The 7,497-nt window shown below is 46.1% G+C and overlaps 1 pseudogene; it reads right to left on the bottom strand.

Annotated features, from left to right (window-relative positions):
• Positions 1-1,908: 1,908 nt before the first annotated feature.
• LOC120361164 (U2 spliceosomal RNA) lies at positions 1,909-2,056 on the bottom strand (annotated as a pseudogene).
• Between the last annotated feature and the right edge of the window lie 5,441 nt (positions 2,057-7,497).

The following is a 7,497-nucleotide window of genomic DNA, read 5'->3' as shown; positions in this document are numbered from 1 at the left end:
ATACCCTCCTTCCTCTCTCCCCAAATGCCCTTCCCTCATCTGCTTTATGAGGCCTCCAATCCCGTTCCTAACACTCTACACTTCTCAATGAAAAGTGAAAGGAAAGAATAGATGCCAATGGGCTGAAATGCACATGATGCCTCAGATCAGATGATCCTCTGAGAACAGACTGTATACAAAGGAAAGTGACTCAATGGAAGTCTGATGTGCTTAAAGAGTGGGATGGATAACTTGCATGGAATCAGAGTCACCCTTGCACTTGATCGAAGACATCCTCAGGGCAACACAACCTACAGAAACAAGCCCCACGCTGGCTGGGCCTCTTGTCTCAACTCTAAATTACTCACTTTGATAAGCCTCTTTGTCCCTATCCATTAAATGACCCCTTAGACAAGATGTTCTTTAAGATCTTTTTCATCATAAAAAGGTAGCATTTCTGCTTATTTTTTTAGGAAAGGAGACAATATATTTGCATGGAGCCTTTGAAGTCACTGCAGAGGGGAAAGGTACCATTTAGTACTTAAAAGTAGCCATTTGGCCAGGTGCAGTGACTCATGCCTGTAATCCCAGCACTTTGAGAGGCTGAGGCAGGTGGATCACCTGAGGTCAGGAGTTCAGGACCAGCCTGGCCACATGGTGAAACCCCATCTCTACTAAAAATGTAAAAAATAAGCCGGTTGTGGTGGTGGGTACCTGTAATCCCAGCTACTCGGGAGGCTGAGGCAGGAGAATCACTTGAACGTGGGAGGCTGAGATTGCAGTGAGCCGAGATTGTGCTATTGCACTCCAGCCAGGGCAACAAAAGCAAAACTCCATCTCAAAAAATAAATAAATAAAAGTAGCCATTTATCTTATTTTTATTTATGAAAGTATTTATTTACTTTCGTTATTTTAATTTATTAAAAGATGCCCTATTAACATTTGCTGGAAGACACGAGAGTGGCCTCAAATCCTTTCTCAAGATGAATTGTCCCACATCACTCCATAAGACAACACTCGAACTGATAGGTAGAAGAGAGATTTAAGTTTAACATGGAAGAAATACTTTATTCATTTGGGGGATGCTCCAAATATAGAATCAATTGATTGATGGACCCATAGAATTACCAGGGTCTATGTTTATCAGAAGTATTTAAGCATGGGGTAGGCAAATAGATCATACTGATATGGTGGTCATGGGTGGTAGGAGCAGAAATGGAGGTCTGGACTACATCTGTCAATCATGGGGATGTATGGTTTCATGAACATTTTACTCCCATAAACACATTGCTTTCCTCCAGTGAGATTCCTGAAAATGAGAGAGTTTGCCTCTGCAAGTATTATTTGATGACAGCTCTTGCAGCAACTTTCTTGGATAGAGAACCCTTCCCAATGTTTCTCGCTGCTGTCTACCTCAGCCAACAGCCTGTCCAACAGAAGGGCTTTTAGCACTCAGATCAAAGCCTCCTGTGTGCAAAGTGCCCATTGTTCATTAGTGAAATGTGACTTGCACCTGCTTCTCGGAGGTGTACAGCTTTCACCGTGTCCCTCTCGGTTTCAGCAGGCTGTAGCAAGATCACAGGGCCAGTCACTTTGGTGACAAAGGAAGCCACGCTCTGCCAGTCAAAAGCTAGACCAGCTGTGCTGGTCCTGTGTGAACCAGGTGCCTACTGCTTCCCCAGGAACCTGCTGCCAAGTCCTGGCAGCAGTGAACCACCAGCTGCTCCTCCAGCTTCAGTCTTGTCTATTTCTCTCCTCCTTGGCCTGAGAATCCAAGCACAGTCCCCTTGAAGGCCTGTTACAAAGAAGAGGAAAGACAACTTTGAAAGAGCTCCCTCTATCCAAGGGCTATGATTACAGACGGTTGACCAAGGGCACAAAAAAGCAGAAACTTTAGTTGCCGTGAGAGTCAGACAGATACCAACCAGTCTGAGTGTCCCATTTTGTGATCACATCATCCTCAAAATAGGAGAAATTCATGGCAGAAAAATAGGAATTACAGCAAGAAAATAAATTGTTAATCATATCATTGATACTATTATTACACTTGATCTTAGCCAAAAGGCCGAGAAGCGATCATTGATATTATTATTACTGAAGATCTAGACTCAGAGATTTTAAATCCATGCCAACACTGATCCAAATAAAACCATCATGATAAAAACTGCCAGCCGCAACTCAGATGATCAGGCAATGCGATTGGCCCTGCAAGATGCTCACTTTCAGGACTTCTCATGAACTCATATGAACAACAGCTTCAGGAATAAGATTAGCATTGGTTCCTACGAGTTTTCCTGGTTATAGGTTCGCTCTGTGTGATGACTCAAGAAACATTATCAGACTATAATTAAATGTATGGATGCAGTTCTTACACTGTAGGTTGCCTGTCCCTTTTTGAGAAAGATTTAAACACCACTTGGGGGCTCAGTCCACTGTCTATACCCTTTAAGCCCCACTATCTCCTCATTGGATCTTCATGAGGTTACTGAACTAGTTGGACCAGGAATGAACAACGAATTTGCCAAGTGAGGTCCTTCCTCTCTCAAAAGGCTCTTCCGTGCACACTGCCCTTGGAGAGGTGGCAAAGCGCTAGTTCCGGAGCAGTCAACCCCAAGTCAGGAGCCTTCCTCTCTCAAAAGGCTCTTCCGTGCACACTGCCCTTGGAGAGGTAGCAAAGCGCTGGTTCTGGAGCAGTCAACCCCAAGTCAGAAGCAGGTGGGGGAGGATGGAGACGAGTGTAAAAGACACTGTTGTGCAGTGACTCATCCCTCCACTGACTTCATTTGCTTCTGTGTGTTCAGTCAGTTGGACAGCTGTGTTGGCCATGTGAAACCAGAGAATTTTTTTGTTCCAGTGACAGGAAGGTGGGGGGAGATAGAGGGGGACAGATAAAACAGTGGATGTGTGTGTAGAGCCATAATTGCTGCATGACTTCAGCTTCTCTGACTGGCTAACAGTCACCACATTAGTCACCAGTCTTCAAAGGGTGAGACAAGCCTGGGTAGACTCAATGTGAAGTGAGACAGGCCTGGCATTTGCAGCCCAGGTTTGGGGAATGGCTCTCACTGTGTCCCGGGGAGGTGAGGGACAAATGTCTACAGTTAAAAAAGTGATCTTTGGCTAAAAAATGAGGAAAAACAGGCTATTAAAAAATACACAGAACAAAGACCTTGCCCTCCAAATGACCACAGTGTAGGGGGAAACACATCCATGATTAGCCAGAAATATAAGCAACGCTCTGGGATCACAGGGAGGGAGTAACCCTGGATCACTAGAGTCTAGCAAAGCAATGTAAATGGAGCCCCAGCCCATCCATCCTTTCTCATGTCACTCAACTGTTCCACCTCATCCTCTTCCTTATTGCTGATTGGCAATCACCCCCTCCGGTTTTCTGCAAAGTCAAAGCCAACCTCTGACACTCACTTCAAACCTTCAGCCCCGGTCTCAACTCTCTTCTACAGGGGTCAACACACTATGGCTTACAGACTAAATTCAGCCCACTACCTGTTTTAAATAAAGTTTTATTAGAACACACCATTTGTTTAATGTATACGGTCGCTTTTATGCCATAATGATAGCAGTAAGTTGTGACAGAGACTGTAGGGCCCACAAAGCCTAACCTATCGGCTGTCCAGCTTTTCAGAAAAATACTTAGCTTACCCCTTTTCTAGGGAATGGTAAAAATCAACATTTCTTACCTATGTGATGTGTTCCCTTAACATTTTGACCCAACACCGATTAAAAAGTCTATACCCTATACTGGCCAGGCAGGGTGGCTCACACCTGTAATCCCAGCACTTTGGGAGGCTGAGGCAGGTGGATCACAAAGTCAGGAGTTTGAGACCACCTGGTCAACATAGTGAAACCCCGTCTCTACTAAAAATACAAAAAATTAGCCAAGCATGGTGGCAGGCACCTGTAATCCCAGCGACTTGGGAGGCTGAGGCAGGAGAATGGCTTGAACTCAGGAGGCGGAGGTTGCAGTGAGCCAAGATCGTGCTATTGCACCCCAGCCTGGGGAAAAAAAAAAAATCTATACCTGTTTCTGTTGCCATCTATGCCTGTGTAGTAGACCAAACAGATGAAGGTGCTTCCTCTCCCATTCAAGACCAATTTGTCCACGCTGGACCTTGGTGCCATTTCCTCTCCTTTCCAGATGTTTTCTTGCGTATCTTTGACCTAAAATCATGGTTAATAACACTAAACACTCTCTGCTTTGGGATTTATCTTCAGCCTGCTTTTTACTACCTTCTCTCTGGAGGAGAGCCTCTCTTCTCTGACAGCATCATCAGATCAGTATCTCTGTGTTCTCCCTTACTGTCGTTTTTGACTTGCAGTTCCAGTAGACTGCCAATCTCTGCACCTAGCTATCCTGTGGAAGCCACAAAAGCATCATGTCCAAAACTAAACTCAACATCTTCCTCAGGAAAACCTCTCTCCCTTGGACCTCTCTGTCTCTGCTGCTGCTAACACCAACCACCTAGAAATCTGCTAGTCGGCTTTCCCTTCACACCATACGTACAGCAAGACCAAGACACTTTTGAATCTACCGTCTGAATTTCCCCGCCCTCAAGTCAAAGTTCAATGCTCATGATGCCACCACCTGCCCTGGGCTGGATCCCTCTTCTCTCACCTGCACAACTGCAATGGCTTCTTCACCAGTGGATTCTCCTGCCTCCTCCTGTCTCATTCTCCTCCAGTCCAGTCTCCCCACTCCTTCTTGATGAAGGCTACCGTCTGTGTAAATCACACCATTCCTCATTTCTGTTTGAGACACTTTATTTACTCTATATGTATGGCCTATAAAATAAGTTGTAAGTCCCTTAGCCAAAACTTCTCCATGGTATGATCTTTAGCTTTCTTATCAGTCTTATCTCCTATACCCCTGCCCTAGGCCAGTAACGCAACCCATTCCTACCCTGGTTCCCCACCGCTGCTTTTTTTTTTTGAGACAGTCTTACTCTGTCACCCAGACTGGAGTGCAGTGGTATGATCTGGACTCAGTGCAACCTCCACCTCCTGGGTTCAAGCAATTCTTGTGCCTCAGCCTCCCAAGTAGCTGGGAATACAGGTGAGCAACACCTCGCCCAACTAATTTTTACATTTTTAGTAGAGATGGGGTTTTACCATGTTGGCCAGGCTGTACTTGAACTCCTGACCTCACGTGATCCACCTGCTTTGGCCTCCCAGAGTGCTGGGATTACAGGTGTGAGCCACGGCACCCAGCCACCATGGTCGCTTTTTGAACCCACCAGTTGATAAAGACAAGCCACAAATCCCTACTGTGTCCTCGAGCTCTCCCTGTGGGTGAATCCCAGCCCTCTGATCCATACCTGACTCTGCTCCAATTTCCTCTTCCCCTGGCTCCGTGACTCCAACCTGATCCCACTTCAGCCCTTCTGAGTCTGGTACTTAGAGTCTATCTTTCTGTTAAATCTAGACTTTCTTCTAACCGCCTTTAACTTAGCTTAATCCCCCAGTTCTTGAAATTCGTGTTTGCTTTGGGAATGAACATCCTACACTAATTCTTAGAAACTCTTAAAATTTGGTTGGGCGCAGCCCAAAGATCAAAGTCCACCTGCCTAGGACTTTGGGAGGTGGAGGCAGGTGGTTTGCCTGAGCTCAGGAGTTTGAGACCAACCTGGGGAACACCGTGAAATCCCTTCTCTACTAAAAATACAAAATAATTAGCCAGGCGTGGTGGCATGTGCCTGTAATCCCAGCTACTTGGGAGGCTGAGACAGGAGAATCGCTTGAACCCAGGAGGTGGAGGTTGCAGTGAGCTGAGAGCTCGCCTGGGTGACACAATGAGACTCCATCACAAAAAGAAAGAAAAAAGAAACACTTACAATTCAATTCCAGGTTGGGACTCAACAAATAGCCAAGGAAACCAGCCCCAGCACCCAGGAGTGAGGCCCTAAGATACCTCCAGTCCTAACACACACACCCTCCATATCAAATTACCTGTACTTCCCCCACTTTCCCCACATTCCCTGAGTCGCTGGCAACCCTGGCCCTTGATGCAGCATTTACTCTGAGATGACTTTTCCGTGAAACATCTCGCCTTTATTATTATTTTCATGTCACTCTAGTGTATTGACTTTGGCAACAAAAGACATTATTCTATTTACAGCATTCTGGTTTTAGTAGTATTTCTATTTACAAAATACAGTAATTCTCGATCACTGAAAATGTCAAATCCTAGAAAACATAACATTCCTACATGTGATGTTAACATCATTCTCAAACAGTTGTTGGCCTAAGATTCGTTTGATGAATCTGATTTTTCCGAAATAGATGATCCCGATGATTCAGATGATTCTGATGTTTGTTCTAATTAGAAATAATTCCTAGAACAGTTTTTATATCTTATTTTTACATTGAAAATCAGTCAGATTTGCTTCAGCCTCAAAGAGCATGTTTATATAAAATTAAATGAGCTGGCCGCAAGATGTACTTTTTTTTCTAAATGGAAAAAGGGTGAATACCTCCATGGTATTTCATGCCCATGTTCTGTCTGAATTGATATTTTGACTCTTGTTCACCTGGCTAAATAATACTAGGGTCTTCCATATTCATCTCAAGTATCTCCTCACCGATGTAACCTGTAGCTTAGTGGAAAGTGTTTATCAGAGAAGGAGAAATTCAGTGTGTAGGAAGTGGGGAAGGCATTGAAGAGTTTTGCTAATAAATTCAGTAAAAGCTAGAGAACAGGCCAGGCACCATGGCTCACACCTGTAATCCCAGCACTTTGGGAGGCCAAGGTGAGTGGATCATTTGAGGTCAGGAGTTCAAGACCAGCCTGGCCTACATGGTGAAACTCCGTCTCTACTAAAAATAAAAACATTAGCCAGGTGGTAATTACACGCCTGTAATCTCATCTACTCGGGAGACTGAAGCAGGAGAATCGTTTGAGCCTGGGAGGTAGAAGTTGCAGTGAGCTGAGATCACACCACTGCACTCCAGTCTGGGTGAGAGAGTGAGACCCTGTCAAGACAGACAGACAGACAGACAGACAGAGAAGGAAAGGAAGGGGGAAGGGAAGAGGGAAGCAAAGAAGGGGGATGGGAAGAGGGAAGGGAAGGGAGGGAGAAGAAGGGGGAGGGGGAGGGGAGAGATGGGAGGGGAGAGAGGGGAGGGGAGGTAGGGGAGGGGAGGGAGGGGAGGGGAGGGAGGGGAGGGGGGAGGGGAGGGGAGGGAGGGGAGGGGAGGGGAGGGAGGGGAGGGGAGGGAGGGGAGGGGAGGGAGGGGAGGAGGGAGGGGGAGGGGGAAAAGAAGGGACAGGGCAAGGAAGGAGGCGAGGGAAGGGAAAGAGGAAGGGGAAGGGAGGGAAGGAAGGGGAGAAGAGGGAGGGTGGGAGGGAGAAGGGAGGGAGGGAGGAAGGGAGGGAGGGAGGGAGAAAGGGAGGGAGGGAGGGAGGGAGAAAGAAAGAAACTAGAGAACACCCACACCTTGAGGAGAGAAAAAGAGAATGAGAACAAACAGAAAAATCATTACTATAGAATGGTACACATGCTT

Source organism: Saimiri boliviensis, chromosome 4 (genome assembly GCF_048565385.1).
Source record: "Saimiri boliviensis isolate mSaiBol1 chromosome 4, mSaiBol1.pri, whole genome shotgun sequence".
NCBI classification, from domain to species: Eukaryota; Metazoa; Chordata; class Mammalia; order Primates; family Cebidae; genus Saimiri; species Saimiri boliviensis.
Note: the sequence above shows the minus strand (reverse complement) of the source record. Positions and strands in the feature narration are given on the sequence as shown.